Here is a 17,377-nt window from a genome sequence, read left to right as displayed (position 1 = left end):
TTCCTTCCCTTTCAGACTCCTTTTCTTTGGCACTCCAGCCACAGCTCTACCCTCTGTCTCTATCTCAACCCTAACCCTAACCGTTGTTGGCACTCAGCCAAGTCGAGGACGGTCATACGTGGTCCCTTGGAAAAGGCGGTCCCAGGACAATTGTTGTGGCAGGGTTTTCCTTCCCTTGGAGGCCCCTTTTCAGGGGCAGTCCAGACACAGCTCTACACTCTGTCTCTCTCTCAAACCTAACCCTAACCCTAACCCTAACCTTAATCATAACCCTAATCCTAACTCTAACTGTCGTATGGGTGGAGGCAAGTCAAGGACAGCCATGAGTGGTCCCTTAGAAAAGGTGGTCCCAGGACAAGTGTTCTGGCAGGGTTTTCCTTGCATTGGAGGCTCCTTTTCGGAGGCACTCCAGCCACAGCTCTACGCTCTGTCTCTCTTTGAACCCTAACCCTAGCTCATGCTCAGTCAATATGAGGACAGGCATACATGGTCCCTTGAGAATGGTTGTCCCAGTACAATGGTTGTGGGCGGGTTTTCTTTGCCTCTCAGGCCCCTTTTCAGGGGCAGTCCAACCACGGCTCTATGCTCTGTCTCTCTCTCAACCCTAACCCTAAGCCTAACCCTAACCCTTGTTGGCACTCAGCCAATTTGAGGATGCACCTAAGTGCTGCCCTGGCAAAGGCGGTCCAAGGACCATTGCTCTGGCAGTGTTTTCCTTCCCTTTCAGGCCCCTTTTCAGGGGCAGGCCAGCCACAGCTCTACGCTCTGTCTCTCTCTCAACCCTAACCCTAAACCTCTTGTAGGCTGAGGCAAGTGAAGGACAGTCATACGTGGTCCCTTGGAAAAGGTGGTGCCAGGACAATTGTTGTGGCAGGGTTTTCCTTCCCTTGAGGCCCCTTTTCAGGGGCACTCCAGCTGCAGCTCTATGCTCTGTCTCTCTCTCAACCCTAAACCTAACCCTAACCCTAACCCTTGTTGGCACTCAGCCAAGTTGAGGATGCCCCTAAGTGGTGCTGTGGAAAAGGTTGTCCTGGGACAATTGTTGTGGCAGGGTTTTCCTTCCCTTGAGGCCCCTTTTCAGGGGCAGTCCAGCTGCAGCTATGCACTCTGTCTCTCTCTGAACCCTAAACCTAACCCTGACCCTGACCGTAACCCTAAACCTAACTCTGACCCTAACCCTAACCCGAACCCGAACCCGAACCCGAACCCGAACCCGAACCCCCAACCCCTAATCCCTAACCCTATCACCTAACCCTAACCCACTAACCCTAACCCTAACCCTCAATCGTAACCCTAACCCCAACCGTAACAGCAACCCCAACAGCATTCCCAACTCTAACCCTAACCCTAACCCCTAACCTTAATCCCTAACCCTAAACCCTAACCCTTATCCTAACCCTAAACCCTCACACTAACTTAGACCATACCAAAAATCACTCGGAGGCGCCTATACCACTCCAGAAGGCACTTGGAGGCACCTTTGCCACACCAAAAGGCACTCAGAGGCTCCTACACTGCTCCAAACAACATTCGGAGGCACTTAGACCTCACCAAAAGGCACTCAGAGGCCACCGGCCCACTCCAAAAGGCAGTTGGGGGCCCCTACACTGCTCCAAAAGGCACTTGGGGGCCCCTGCACCACTCCAGAAGGCACTCGGAGGCACCTGGAACCCTCAAAAAGGCCCTCAGATGCCCCTGCACCACTCCCAAAGGCACTCGGAGGCCTCAGCACCGCTCCAAAAGACACTTCGAGGCACCTAGACCACACCAAAAAGCACTCAGAGGCACCTAGACCGCTCCAAAAGGCACTCACAGGTACCTGTACTGTTCCAAAAGGCACTCGGAGGCACATAGACCACTCCAAAAGGCACTCAGAGGCTGCCGGCCCACTTAAAAAGGTTCTCAGAGTCCCCTACGCTGCTCTAAAATGCATTTGGAAGACCCTGTACTGCTCCGGAAGGCACTCGGAGGCATCTGGCACACTCCAAAAGGCACTCAGAGGCACCTCCACCACTACAAAAGGCACTTGAAGGCCCCTACACTGCACCAAAGGGCACTCAGATGCCCCTACACCGCTCCAGAATCCACTCAGAGGCCCCTACACTGCTCCAAAATGCACTCGGAGGTTCCTGCACCACTCCAAAACACACTTGGTGGCCCCTACACCACTCCTAAAGGTGTGCGGAGGCCCCTCCACCGCTCCAAAATGCACTCGGAGGCCCCTGCACTGCACCAAAAGGCGCCCGGGCTGCTCCAAAAGGCACTTGGAGGTGCCTACACTGCTCCATAAGGCACTCTGGCCCATGGGACGCTCTAAAAGGAATTCAGAGGATCTGGGCCTGACCCAAAAGGCACTTGGAGGTGCCCGGCCTACTCCAAAAGGCACTCAGAGGCACCTACTGCTCTGCAGTGGGAAGGAGGGGCCTGGGCATGAAGAAGATGGTGGAGGAGGAATTGTGCACCAAAAGCAGGATTCCCTCATCCTCCTCTGGCCCACCAGCATGTGTGTTGACACTTGCTGGTGAGTCGTGGTGACACGTCACCTGGCGGGGTTGGATGCTATGGCACAGTGCTCGGGCTTCATCCTCACCGGAGACTGGCAGGCTCCAGCCCGGGGGTGGGAAGTGAAAGCAGAGGCACCCCTTGATTTTCAGACATGCCCACATCATCTATTGCATTGCCACCCCGGCCTCTGTGGAGAGCCCGGGCAGACAGTGTGCAGCGTGACACGAGCAAGGCCAGGTTTGCAGCAGAGGGGAGTGGGGCTGAGAGGTGAGCATGTAGACAGCTGGGACCAGATGGCACTGGTGTGCAGGGGGGCACTTCTGTGTCCTTCAGCCCTGGGTCAAAGTAATGACTTCTGGTCCCACAAAATCTGCCTAAGCCCACACCCTCTTCCAGCCCCCAGGATTTGTGTAAGCATGCTCATGTCTCAGAAGGAGAGCACATTTACATAGTTCGGGAGGAGAATGTCCTGCAAAGACAAGTCCATGTTTATGCAAGCCTTCTGTTGCTATCCTGTGCCTGTACCTCTGCTCACCCAAGTGCCACTGAAGTGGGCCAAAGAAGAGCTTGCTTGGGTGTGTGTGGTGCAGAGCTGTACCAAACCAGGGGAAAGGCTCTGAGATTCCAAACTCTCTCTGGTTGGCAGAGTGGAAACTGGTGTCTTCAGTGAAAGCAGGAAGAGCTGCTCAGGAAGGAGATTTTTTTTTTTTTTTTTTTTCCCACTTGGAAACATCCCACACTGCAGTCTTCCTTGTACTTGTCCCCTCCGGATACTGGTGGGCCAGAGGAGGATGAGGGAATCCTGCTTTTGGTGCACAATTCCTCCTCCACCATCTTCTTCATGCCCAGGCCCCTTCTTGCCACTGCAGAGCATCTGCAGCTCACAGGGCCCCAGCCAGTGCTTCAGGCAGAAGGTCCTGCCTCCTCTGCAGAGAGGAACAGCAGGGGCTGACTTGGAGGCTGCTTCCTTGGGCCATGCTGGGAATGCCTCTGGCAGAGTCTCGGGAACGGAGGCCAGAGTCCACAGTGGCAGAAATCTGCCACAGTCCCTGCCCCCGTGGGCAGCTGCTGTGGAGGTTGGAGCTGGGGCCATGGGGCAGGAGGTCAGAGTTGGGCTCTGTGGGGCACTGGGACAGAGCTGTGGCCTTGGGGCAGTGAGTGGCAGCTGGGCCTGTGGAGCAGGAGGTCCGGGCCGGGGCTGTGGGGCAGGGGGAAAGAGCTGTCTGGGGCCCCATAGAGGGCAGGGGCCGAGTCTGCCCGAGCTGAGCCTCAGGGCCCCACACACTGCCACCGGCCCAGGCCTGGTGTGGCAGTGCCGAGGTGCCGGTGCCTTGAGGGAGCTGCCTGCCTGGGATCTTAAAGCCATGGGCTCAGTGCGCCCTTCGTGTATCTGTCTGCTTTCCCGGGGGGTGCAGTCGTGTGCCTTGCAACCGCCTGGATTGCTCCCTTGGCGTACTCCAGGCTCCTTTGCACAACCTTAGATCCCTTCTCCATGCATGCTCTGGTCCCCTCGTGCATGCTAAAGTCTCCTCCAGTCCTCTCCCTGCATCCCCAAGTTCCTTCCATTTCCCTCCGTGAGCACCCTGGTCCCCTGCTTCCCCCTCCCTCAGCACTCTCCTCCCTTCCATCTCCCCTGAGGCATGCTCTGATCCCCACCGTTGCTCACCACGCGCACTCCCAGCCCCTCCGTTCCCTTCCCTCTGTGCTCCCCTGCCCTCCATTCACCTCCCAGCATGCTCGCATCCCCTCCCTTTTCCCCCACTCCCACTCACTTCCCCTCTACAGCTTCTCTCTTCTGCGGTCAGTGAATGAAAATGGGTTTTGGGGCTCCAGTGATAATCCCAGCCTGGCCCCACCCTTCACTTTGTTTTGCCCTGTTAGGATCACATCTTTAAAACCCCCCAAATTAGAACCCACCCCAAGACCAGGATTCCCAGAGGCTGCCTCTAACGCAGAGAAAATTTAGTGCCGAGGGGAAGAAATGACCTTTCCAATAAGCTTTTCTTTTCTTTTTTTTTTTCCTGATTTTCCCAGGCTCTTACACTGCTGGGAGCCATTCATGGTGGATTTGCCTTAACACAGTTTTCAGGGTGAGAGAGCAAACCCCTCTGCTCCTGCACTAGGCCATGGCATCTCCATTCCTGAGGCCTAGTGAAGCAACAGCTGGGACTTGGCCCTTCCTCCCCAGAGGCTGAGTGAGTGCAATCACAGTCTTCCTCTTTATTCATTCGGGTGCTTATTTAGGCCTTCCTTCCTCAGCAGAGCCTCTCCTTGCCAGCAGTTATAGCCCCGCCACCCTGATTTGGGGACATCTCAGGAGCGGCATGCCTGAGGTGAGCCGCAGCCTGGGCAACCCCTCCTGTTGCTGCCTGTGCCCCCTGGCATCCTTGGGGAGTGGGCAGTGAGGTGGGGGCAGCTCCCTAAAGTGCCCCAGGCAGCTCCCCTTGCCCTTGCAGGGCCATCTTGGCAGCGCCTTGGGGGGTAAAGGGGTCCCTGCAGCCCCTCTGTGACACAGGCTGGGCCATCACACAGTGCATCACAGCAACAGCTGCCCCCTCCGCATATGGCCCCGGGAGCCTGAGCTGAGCCCAGGCACTTGGGGCTGCTCTCGCCACGGCTCTGCCCTGCCCTGCTCTGCTCTGCTCTGGAGGAGCTGCTGTGCTGTGAGCAGGGGAAGGCGAGAGGAGGTGGTGGGACAGCGCAAGACGCTGTTTGGTGACCTTCCCAGGAGGACGTTGGAGAGGAGCGGTTTGTCCTGGCTGCAAGAGCTATTTGGACTAAGTCGGTAGGCTGGGTATTCCCTCTGTACCCCTAGGGAAGTCCGCAGTGCTGCTGGCAATTGCTGCCTGGGGGAGCCCTCCATAATATGGCGCTGTCCGGGCTGCAGAACTTGTGCATTTAGAATCTTTGTTCCCCAGCAGCGTGTCCAGCCCCGTGTCACTATTCCCTTGTCGGCTGCGGCCATAGGACCTTTGGTCCTTGCTCCACTAACTGTCCCCTCCTTTGCTGCTGTCACACTTGTGGTCCTTGGTATTGTGGAACCAACCTGGTTTGCCAGGAGTGTTTTGGAGGTAGACGGTCATGGCTACTGAAGTCTCTGAGGACTGAGAAGGTGCGTGAGAGGAGGAATTGTAAAGGTGCTTCCTGTCTCAAGAATTTGCAGACAGCTCCTGTGTAATTCCCTGTTGCTGCTGTCTTTGGTTTTGGATTATCATTCCACCCAGACCTTGGGACTACTGGCACTCGTGTCTGTGGGCTCAGTAATTTCCGTATTGTCTTGTGAACCAAACGCTTGCTTCACTCTCAGGAGGTTTGCCTTGTCCTCTTCAGCAATTTCCTTTGCCTGAGAAACTTCTTCAAAAGTAAAGAGCTTTTCTTCCGTGCTCACAAAAGTTGATATGGGCTTCATACTGCTGTTTGAGTTCAGGTTCTGAGGAAGAATGGACCTCAGGCAGACTGAGGGAGTCCTTGCAGAAGGCAGAACGTCTTTACCTTGCTCCTTTTCGGTAAGTAATGTATTTCACACAGCACAATGATGCCGCTGCTGAAAGAACTGCCTCCAAAGTGTACCCCAGTCTAAAAGAGCCTGTACCTTTGCTCCCTGTAGGCACGCTATAGTGTGAGAGAAAGGAAACTTGTGGAATGCTATCAAGCTCCACTGGCAAGTAGGTTATAGGCACAGTTTCTCGGAAGGGCTAATTTCTCCTGTAGAAGGGGGATAGAAGATGTTAAATGAAAACATAGGTATGCACAGCGCAATCAGAAATTATAGCTAGGCTCTGTAATTGTAGGGCCATCAAAGGCTGGTGGACACCGAGAAGGGGAAGATGGCCAAGATGCTCCCAAGGAGTATAACCTTCGGCCCAGGAAGACTGTTGTCCAGTATCAAGAGCCTTTGGAAGGTGGGTTATGCGCCCAGTTTGTCAGAAGGGCTGATTCCTTGTGCTTAAGGGTGGGAGGAATAAGTCCTTGCATGACAATGTGCATATGCAGAGACAAACAAGAAATGAAGTCTTGGTACTATGGTTACAGGGTCCTCAGAAGACGATGAAGAGCAGGAAGAGGCTGATGGCGAAGATACTCCAAAGCCATGTAACCTTAGGCAAACTGCTGAAGATGCTCAAGCCCCGCTGAAAGGTAGGCTATATGCAGAGCCTCTCTGAAGGGCTAATTTCTTGTGTATAAGTGAGATACAGGTTGTTGAATGAAACTCTATACGTGTACAGACAAATAAGAAGTTCTCTCTAGGTTCTACAAGCACAGGGGCAACACAAGAAGGTGAAGGCCGAGAAGGGGAAGATGGCAAAGATCCCTGCGAGGAGTATAACCTTCGACCCAGGAAGACTGTCCTGTACTTCCAGGATCCATTGGAAAGTAGGTTACGTGCACACTTTCTCAGAAGAGCTGATTTCTTGTGTACAGTGGGCTACAAGTTGCTAGATGAAAAGACATATACCTCCCCCCCCCCAACTTTCATTTCAATTCCTTGCCTTCATTCTGCAGGTAAAACTCTCTCTTTGTGATTGAGAGGTGTGTATCCTGTGCACACTGCAGTTCTTGGACAGTGTGCATGCTCACTGCTGCTTTCCATTTCTTCAGGCCCATCTTCTCCTGTCAGGCAAAGGGCTGCATCTACCCGTGCTCGGTCGCGAAGCCCGTGCTGCAAAAGAACAAACAGGTTGGCGTATGGATAGTGATAGTTCTCAGGGATCCATAGTGGTGCCACTCCCATCACTGAGTAATGCTTGAGAAGATTTTCCGATTGATGGTCATGATGGGAAAAGCACAGCACTGTAGCTGTGGCAGCTGGAGGGTCTAGAGGAAGCAAGGCTTTTTCTTTGGGAAAGAAGAGAACTTTCATTAGCCAACAGCTTTTAAAAAGGCGGGATTTGGGGGTCAGCGATGATTGCGGATGTCCTGGCTGAGACTGGGTATCTGCAATTCTTCTCTTCTACACTTGAAGCTGGAATCCCCTTCCACACGTTGTCATTCAACGATTTCATCATGATGTATAAAAATGCCCACCTGCTTTTCTTCATGCTTGGATAGTGAATGCCAATCAATTCTAGGGCATTTTTAACAGTTTGGGAAGTTTATGCCAGTGTAGAAGTGCTTCTACACTCACTTTCGATTATGAAAACCACAGCAATCTCGCTAACTGCATGGTCAGTTAGAGAGCCCCTTTCCCTTTCTCTTTCATTCACATCAGGTGCCTACCCCTAAACTCTGGGAAAGACAAATTCAAGGGAAAGCACGTGGATGGAAGGAAAACCGGAACCACCTTGCCGGAAGGTGATCCAGTGCGAATTGAGAGTTCGGTAAGGAGCGGTGACTCATTGTGTTGGTGGGGCCTTTTCCAGGGGTCATGAAAAACCTTCCCTACTGTGCTGTTGACAGCTCCCAGGCTTTACAGTTTTCTCTCAGGGAACTTCAAGATCGTCCTGAACCTTGCCTTTGTGCTGGCATAGGAAGCACTAAGGAAGTTTGGAGGAAGCCTTTTTTTCGAGGATGCAGCTTTCTCTGACCTCTGACATGTCTTCTGTTGCATGTCTCTTTAGGTATGCTTCGATGGTGTGGGCGGTCTCTCTCACCACATTTCAGCCTTAAAGGAGACGGTCCTGTTCCCACTGCTTTACCCAGAAATCTTTGAGAGATTCCAAATCCGACCCCCCAGGTAACAGGCGGTGCATTAGAACTACAGAGCTAACTGTTGTGATATGCTTTTTAACAGGAAAAGTATTCTTCTTCTTCTTCTTTTTTTTTTTTTTTTTGGAGGGGCAATATCTCAAGACTTAAAGGCTAGCTTTATATATCCTTGGCCAACAAAGCTTAACTCACTGGATGTTGAGACATGACTTTAAATCCTCCCCTTTCTATGCCTTTAAAAGTATTGCAGATCTTCAGATGTTTTGCTGCTTTGTTCATAGGAATTCTTTTTTCCAGCTGATGTTTTAAGTAGGGTGTGGAAACAGGGAAGACCTTTTTCGGTCTCCCAGCTTAAGGCTTCCTCCCCAGCAGTTGCCAACAACTTCTGGAAGGCACAGTCCAAGAGCTTTGAACTTTTGCAGGGAGAAAGACAGTCTTTGCTCTCAAATCTCGCCTCTTAGCAACACTTGCACCTCTTTGGACTTTCCTCACACTGCAGCTCTGCCTGCTTTCTAATATTGCAAATGTTTTGATGAGGAGGGAAGGCTGCTTTGCTTTCACAATGGGGGTTGTCGTAGGCCCTTTTCCATGTTTTTGCTGAAGCTACATAAATCTCTCTTTTTCATGTTGCAGAGGCTGTCTGTTTTATGGCCCACCAGGCACTGGAAAGACACTGGTGGCTCGAGCGCTCGCAAATGAGTGTGGGCAGGGAGACAGGAGAATAGCGTTCTTCATGAGAAAAGGTGCCGACTGCCTCAGCCAGTGGGTGGGAGAATCCGAGCGACAGCTGCGCTCATTATTTCAGCAGGTAAGGAGGGAATGAGCTACAGGTTGGGTCAGAGTTGGACCTCTACTTTTCCATGGTGGATGTCTTCCAGGAGAACTTGGCCTCGTGGGCAGCTGGGCAGTGTCTCCTGTTGAAAAGGGAACATCAGTGTTTCCTTTTTCCCTGCCGTCCTGCTTTGCCTGAGGGGCTGGAAATCTTGCAGATGTTGGCTCCAGCACAGTGCCAGTGTCTTGGCAGCCAGAATGTTTCTCCTGCATGGTCTTGCTGAGTAGTGCTGTGTCCTACATACATCAGTATGACTGTCTCTGTACTTCCTTTCCAGGCCTATGAGATGCAGCCTTCGATTATTTTCTTTGATGAGATCGATGGTCTTGCTCCTGTGCGCTCCAGTCGCCAAGACCAGATTCATAGGTACTTCCTTTTTCTTCCATTTCCATATAATCTGCTTCACCTCTAGGAAAAGAAGACCCACCTGCTTCCCTTTATACAACACACACGCTTATTCTCAACTCCTCGAGTACAATGACAGAGCGCTTCATAGGATTTTAAAGACAAGAGTTGAAATTAGGTCACTAAGCTTGGTGTCCAGACAAGGTCGCTCTCGAGACCTTGCTTCGACCTTTTTCTGTCTTCCCATGAGTCCTTTTGCTAATCAACAGCTCATCCACAAAAGCTTGTCCTTTTGGAGTGACGTGACTTTGGAGAAAGTCATGCCGGAGGTAACAACAGCTACTAAACCAGGGAATCCAAACAACTTTTTTTTGTCAGTTCTATTGTCACAACGCTCCTGGCACTTATGGATGGCTTAGACAGCAGAGGAGAGATCGTAGTCATTGGAGCCACCAACAGGCCAGACTCCCTGGATCCTGCTTTACGAAGGCCTGGACGCTTTGACAGGGAGTTCCTTTTCACCTTGCCAAACAAGGAGGTAAGGCTGTTCAGTCAACCTTCCTGCTACTGGGGCAAAGCCTTGCTTGACAAGAAAACCAGGCTGCCGCACAGCATCTGCGAGAGTGAGGAAGGAAAGAAGTGGTGTATGTGCTGCACACCTCCCTGTTCCCCAAACAGAACTGGCAGGAAGGCTGCAAGCAGGAGTTTCACTCCGGCTGGAGCACATGGACAATCTTCCTTGCCCAAGTGCTTTCTCTTTGCTTAGTTAGTGAGTCCACCTAGGCACTTGCCTTCTGAAGTTGCCGCCTTGCTCTCAGTTTGCCATTTGGGAAAGCCTCGGAGGAAAAGTTGGGCTGGAGTGTGGCCGGGGGGGCAGGGGTTGTGCACTGTTTAGTTTGTTCTGAGAAAAAGGTTTAAGACAAACCAAAATGTAACCATCTGCTTTGTAGGCGCGAAAAGAGATTTTCAAGATCCACACGAGAGCCTGGAGCCCCAAGCCACTGGACGCATTGCTTGACGAGCTTGCTGAAAAATGCGTCGGTAAGATGAAAAAGCACCTCCAGTTCCTGCCTTTGCCTGGGACGTGACAGCGTCTGAGCTTGTGCCAGGCAGTCCCCAAGCTCCCATGCCTTCCCTCAGAATTCCATGCCCACGAGCCAGGCAGCATGACTTGGTTGCTGTCAGAGTGGGATGCTTCTGTCTACTTCCCTTCCCTCCCCCCTCAGAACATGGAAGGGTCTGGGGGGCATCTTCCTCAGGAGCTAAGTTTGGCTCAGAGGGCTACTTCCAAAGCACAGGCTATAGGGTGCTGTGCCTCCCGTAATGCAAGTTCCCCATCATGGAACTCCTCTGCAGTGCAGGAACTCTTTTTCCATTGTCCATGAAACTCTTCTCCCATCGGGCCACGTGCAAAGACTGAGAATGTCCCTTTGCAAAGCCCATCCTTGACTCCTTTGTGGTGCCTGAGGCTGACATACCTGTTGATTCTGCTCTTGTTGGTTAGGATACTGTGGGGCTGATATCCAAGCCCTCTGCGCTGAAGCTGTCCTCTGTGCTTTGCATCGATGCTATCCCCAGATCTACACAAGCAGTCAGAAGCTGCAGATCGATGTTGCTGCCATTGAAGTCACAGCAACAGATTTTCTTGTGGCTATGCAGAAGACTGCCCCAGCTTCACAGAGGGCTGTGGCTTCCTCTGGACAACCACTGTCACCAGTTTGCAAGCCACTGCTTCAGAACACGCTAGAGAGACTCCTCAAAGGCGTGCAGAGGGTATTTCCCCACGCAGCACTTGCACTTAAGAAGGACCAACAGCCAGGTAAGGCCATGGCATTCACTGTCATAAAACTCTCCCAAAGCAAAGACTGCTAGTTTGTGCAATGCACAGAAACAAAGCTTTCAGTCAGGAGGAGGTGAAGTTGAATGGTAGAGAGGGAAGAGCTGGGAACTCCTCCCACTTCACAGTAGAGAACAGTAGCGTGTTCTCCACTCAAGCATCCAGTTTCTGAAGGCTGTCAGCATCCTCTTTGCTGTTTCCAAGGAGAAAAGGAGCTTTCGCCGCTAGCAAAACATAGCTCGCACAAATCCAGACACTTGGGAGAGCTTTGTAGAGACTGAGGGCTTTGGAAATGGCATTCAGTGTATGCCCCTCAGGTGAAGAAATGCAAGGCCCTGGGTTTCAGCTCTCAGTTAGAAGCTGTCTTAGTGCAAGAGAAGGTTGCAGACTCTGTGGGAAAGTTAACAAGCCTCTCTTGCCTTCTCATGGTACCACTCCTCTCTTAGAAAACGACTGCATGCACAGTGATGAGGAGTCACCTTCTGGTCCTGAAGATGAGCCGTTTCATCCCAGGCCTGGCCAGCAAAAGCAAACCTTCCTTAACTGGAACAGGTAACTGTCCGTGTCCTTTGATTGCAATTCTGATTGCTGGGGCTTTCCAAACTGTCTTGGCGGTTGCAAGTGGGAGGGGTGTTAGATGAGGGAGGAAGGAAGAGTTAGTCCAGGGTGTTTGGGCATCAAAAACTGCAAGAAGGAAGCACGGCGATATAAACAGGTGATACAGTTGTAAGAAAGCAAGTAGCTCCAGCCAATCATACTGAAGGAGCCAGCCTCCTTTTCCTCCACCTGAGACATCCACAGACAATCAGGGCACACGGATTTCATGCATGCTATTCTTTAAGGATTCCAGACCAAAGAAATGCATTGTCTCTCCTTTTAGCTAAAAAAAAATGCAATGTGGGTTTGTGGAGCCATCTAGCTTCCCAGATTGGGAAGGCAGTAGTGACTCACATCATAGGAAGAAAGCTGAGGAATGGCCTGCTAAAAGAGCTTAATAAAAACCCTGCAAAGAATGTCTTCATTTGCTATCTTTAAGCCACTGTGCTTACATTTGTATTTTGCCATTGCATTGTGAAAGTAATTCAATCCCACAGTGGAGATATTAGCTTATGAGGTCCCAGCTGGGTCAATAATTATTGTCAGTTTCTCTTACTGTGCTGCTCAGGAAAGCTTCTGACCCACAGAACTTGGTTCAGCCTCTAGGCTCCTTGACCTGAGCCAGAAAAGGTCCTGCAGTACTGGGATGGCAAAAAAAAAAAGGTGCTATTCACAGATGTATTCCATGATAACAGTGAAAAAAAATCACAAGAAAGTTGTATTTGCAATCTAGGAGACAGCACACAAGGAAAGATGAAACCATCTGAATGAAGGAATCAAATAAATATCCTCCAGTTCCGTGGACTCACAGGAATGTTTTGCACTTCCTTAGATACAGCTAAGGCCTTTCAGAGCCCACGGCATTTGTTTTCTCAGAAGGGTTGTTCTGCTCCTTCCTGACCACCTTCTGCATTTCCAGTTGACCACCTGCACCTAAACCTGACCAATGCAGAGACCTCAAGGCTGCTCAGTCAGGACATGCTGAACATAAGTGCCTCATGTTGGGGGGCGGGGGGGGAAGAGAGCCTGACTGGTGTGTGCTGGACAAAGAAAGACACCTTTAACATCTGTGTCCTGATTGTTTTCTTTGTAAACTTCTTGTTTTGCAGTTATGCTCCTAGCAGTGCTTGTTGCCAGCCAACATGTCACAGGCCCAGGTTCTTAATCACTGGAGAGCCTGGATACGGGCAAAGTTCTCACTTGGCACCTGCGCTAATACACGCGCTGGAGAGGTTTGCAGTTCATGTGCTGGACCTGCCGGTTCTCTTTGCTAGCAGCACCTCACCCGAAGAGAGATGTGCACAGGTACCTCTTCTCTCTGCAATCTCACAGGATGAAGAGACTCAGGGGACGTAGGCAGACTTCACGGGGTTAATGGCCATGGCCTGGCTTTCCTCTGCTTTCTGTGGTGTTTATTTCACACCAAAAGAACACTTTTCTTGTACACTGAACAATGGAGAAGAAGGATGTTGTGCACGAGCATCTTTTCCATTCCAAGTTAAACAGTAAGGATGTTGCTAGCAGCTCAGGGAGCTCCAAGATGCTCTTGATAAACCCCTCTGCATGGCAAGAGCTGCTGCTGCTGACAGTGGGCTCTCCAGAGCTGTTTCCTTTGCCTCTTCAGACTCTGTTGCTCCCAGGAGGCACCTGTGCATCAGCCTGACTGCATGTCATGCCCTTTCTCTAGCCTCCTTCTTTAGAATACTGAAATGCAACCCAGGTTTGGGGGGAAAGAAAAGCGATTCTTTTCTCTCGTCATACCACAGGGAAGAGGCGAGAATACACTTGCTGGTAACTATGAGCATTCTTCGTAGCTGGGCAATTACTGACAGTACAGAGCAAGTAATCTGCTCTGAAGGATCCTCTGGAAATGAGATGGTCAGCTGTGAGCGAGAGAGCCTTTCAGACTGGCTGCAGGTTGTTCACCTCACCTCTTACGCACGGAACCCTGAAATTTGGAATGATAGGCAGGCTTCTTTCTCGGGCTCTGCTCTCACCCTTTCACCTAGGCCTGTGTTTGTTCAGCCTCTGCTCCACACTCACTTGCATACAAGCCCTCCCTCAGCTGGAAACTGAGTGGTGTAGCAGTGGCCCCAGGCTCATGTGGGACCCTGCTGAAGGGCTGGGCCTGCTTTTCAAGCACACTGCTACTTGCACCCAGGGGCGAAGCTCTGGGGGAGTTAGCTGACATCTAAGCAATTTGGAAATCGGGCAGAGGTTCAGGTCTGCCTCTCGCCGTGTAGCTATGTCCAAGGAGCTGGGTCCAAGCAGAAATGTTACCTTATTCTTGGAGGCTTGTTTGGACACTTGGTCTTTGTGCCATGTGGTTTTGGAGGCAACTTTGATTGATACATTGTTGCTCATGAGCAGCTTCTGCTCCCCGGTTCAAGAGTCTTCTCCGAACTTCCTTTTTACCAGTTGATCCGAGAAGCCCAGAGGACAGCACCGAGCATCATTTATATTCCACGTATCCATGTCTGGTGGGAGGCTGCTGGAGTCACCTTGAGAGCTACGCTCACAACATTACTCGAGCGCATTCCAGCATATGCTCCAGTGCTGTTGCTCGCTACCTCGGATGTTTGCCATGCAGATCTCCCGCAAGAGGTATTTCTCTCACTGCTTTTCTGGCCTTTTCCAGTCTCCTCTTAATTCATCACTCCATTCAACACCAGTATCACTAGGGCATCTCTTCCCTCTGCAGTTGCCACAAGGCTTCAAACTGAAGGGCAGCAAGGCAAGTAAATCCAAAACAGGCAGCCTCGGAGATGGCCAGTGTCCTCCCTGGGAGCACTGGAACCTAGGGTCGCTTCACAGAGCTTCAATCCTAGAGGGGTTCCTTAAAGAAGATGCCCTAGATTGCTGGGCTGACCCACTATAATCTCGCCTTTAAGGCCAGGAAGCAAACTTGTTCTAGTCTCTCCCTTGTTCAAAGCATTCCTCAGCTTCATGGAAAAAGCTATTCATCTTTTTGGAGTAGAAGACAAATTTGGGGGGCGGGGGGCGGGCCTTAGGGCTGCACTGTCTTTTCTCCTCCCACCCCAGGTACAAGTGTTGTTTTCTGAGCTTTATGGAGAAGTTTTCAACGTCCAGTCACCTGGCAAGGAGGAAAGGAGAAAGTTTTTTGAGGACTTGCTTGTTCCCCAAGCTGCTAAACCTGCTGCAGCACAAAAAAAAGCAGGTGAGGCTATTCTGCAAACACAGCTTTGCTATCTGTAGCTTAGCAGCCATTGGCATTTGCTTTGGTAATAGATTTCCTGGCATGAATGTTTACTCTGCTGGTATCTGAGTACCATCACTTGGCTAACCTTTTCTGGTTGACTGAAGCTTGTCAGGCACTGGAAGTCCTGCCTGTGGCATCACCACCCGAGCCTCGACTGCTGACAGAGGAGGAAGAGAGGCAGCTTGAGGAGCAAGGGGATGAGACATGGCCAGCGGTGCCTGGAGCTTCCAGTACACCCCTCTCTAGTGGCAAGTTCCTTTTCTCTTCTCTTCTCTTCTCTTCTCTTCTCTTCTCTTCTCTTCTCTTCTCTTCTCTTCTCTTCTCTTCTCTTCTTCTCTTCTCTTCTCTTCTCTTCTCTTCTCTTCTCTTTTCTTTTTTCTTCTTTCTCCTCAGAAACTTGAGGAGGATTCTTTTGTGCTTGATATCACCTAACCAGTTCTTGTGCTTTTCAATTCTAATAACAAATTGACCCCCTTCACTTGCTGCCCTCTCTCCCTCAACACATGTATGTAGTGAGCCAGCACAGTGGTACTCCAGTCCCTCTCACAATGCTAGATTTTGCAGACAGACCTGCTTAGGTAATGCTTTGGCTTGCTTTTTCTCCTGCCTCTGTGCAGCTGTCTGCAGACGAAAGCGAAGGAGGAACACGTCGCCCTCAGAGAGCCTAGCAGAGAAGAGGAGGAAATGTTCACCCCGTGCGGAGAAGGAAGCCAGCATGTGTCTCAGGGTGGGTTGGAGCACTCCTTTTTTATTTGGTGATAGAAGAAAGGAGGATGCGAGTTGTGTTGGACTATTTTCTTTTGTGTCTGAACACATCGAGAGCCTATTCAAAAGATCTCATGCCATTGTAAACTTGTACTGTCTCCCTTTTTTCTTCAGCAACTGCTGAATGTCGTTGGTGAGGCAACGAAGGACTGCAACATCCACCACCTCAAAAAACTACATCTGGTGCTCAGCCAGTGTGTTTACCGCCATCGGCAAGATGATGACAAAACACAGTTAATAGAGGTACTTTGTTGACACAGCACTTCCTGTCACTGCTCTGCACGTCTTCCATGTGCACTGCAGTTATTCTGCTTAGTCACTCTCCATCCCTTTCCTGCTTAGTAGTCTGTGTTACATACGAGTTGCTGACTTCCATCTGGAAGGCATTGGGCCAGACTGCAAAGCCCTCGTTCAGTTTGCAATGACTCCTGGCACTTTCAGATAGGCCACACATTCAGTCTTGAGATTCAAGAGCCACAAACCCATTTCTCTTTGAGATGCTTGTGCATGGGAGGAGGCAAACTTCTCTGTCCCTCTGTGGTTTGCCTTCAGAAGAGGAGATCTCTTCTCCCGAGCCTGGCTCGTCTTGATCTCTTCTTCCACACTGCAAAAAGAGCGAGAACAGGTGCTCTGTTCTGACTGTGCGTTCTGTGTCCTACTCTGTTTTGCACACCTGAGGATAACTTTAAAGCTGGAGCTGATCAAAGACATTGCAATGGATGGAGCACATGTACTTTCTAAATAGCGCCAGCCAACACTTGTATGCACTTTTGTTTTATATAAAGCAGCTGACTACAGGATGTTTATGTTTCTATTCCAGCTTCTATCAAGTTTGCCTTTGTTTAGTTGGTGATTATTCTTTGTTATCTTTTTTAGGAAATGAAGGAAGAAATTGAAAACTTCTCCCATGCTCAGTAACAGGGAACGTGCTTCTACTCCCCCATTCTTTTTCTTTCTTTGCTGTCTTGTCATCAGTGCATAATTCAGTAAAGAGAGCTTGTAGATAGAATATAAATAGAGCTGTGCGTATATGCATACATATATATCTAGAATAGATTCATAAATCTCATATAAATCCTTTTAAGCTTTCTTACTGGCTATCTGTTGTTGTTGTTGTTCCATACATATTGTGCATACATACATGATCTGTTGAGATCAGTGTGTTCGGCCTTCCTTTCCCATGTGCATTGCCTGAAAGTCTCGTGCCTGGCATTTTTAGGAGACCAGTGGTTGTCAGTGCCTTTGGACCTACACACATCTGGACGTCTTCCAAGTAATCTCAGTGCCTCTCTGGCTGTTCCCCAGTGCCCTCCTGCTCGCCCCCCACCACCACCGAGGCTCAGCACCTTTGCCACAAATTCACCTCTATGCACGTGCACATGAGCAGCGCACACACACCCCATCGCTATCCTGAACTGCTCACACCCCTGCGGGTCCTGTGCACCCACCACAGCACTTGCAGCCCACAGTCCCGGTGCCCTGCCTGCCCCCAGTGCCCCCGTTCTTCTTGTTCCACACATATTGTGTATATGTACATATGTAGATAATCTCTTGAGCTCAGTGCGTTCGTTGCATTGCTTTAAAGTCTCGTATCTGGCATTGTAACACAAGAAATTAGCTTGCAGCAATG

Source organism: Dromaius novaehollandiae, unplaced genomic scaffold, assembly GCF_036370855.1.
Source record: "Dromaius novaehollandiae isolate bDroNov1 unplaced genomic scaffold, bDroNov1.hap1 HAP1_SCAFFOLD_40, whole genome shotgun sequence".
Lineage (NCBI taxonomy): Eukaryota > Metazoa > Chordata > Aves > Casuariiformes > Dromaiidae > Dromaius > Dromaius novaehollandiae.
The sequence above is the reverse complement of the archived record's forward strand: the minus strand, read 5'-3'. Positions refer to the sequence as shown.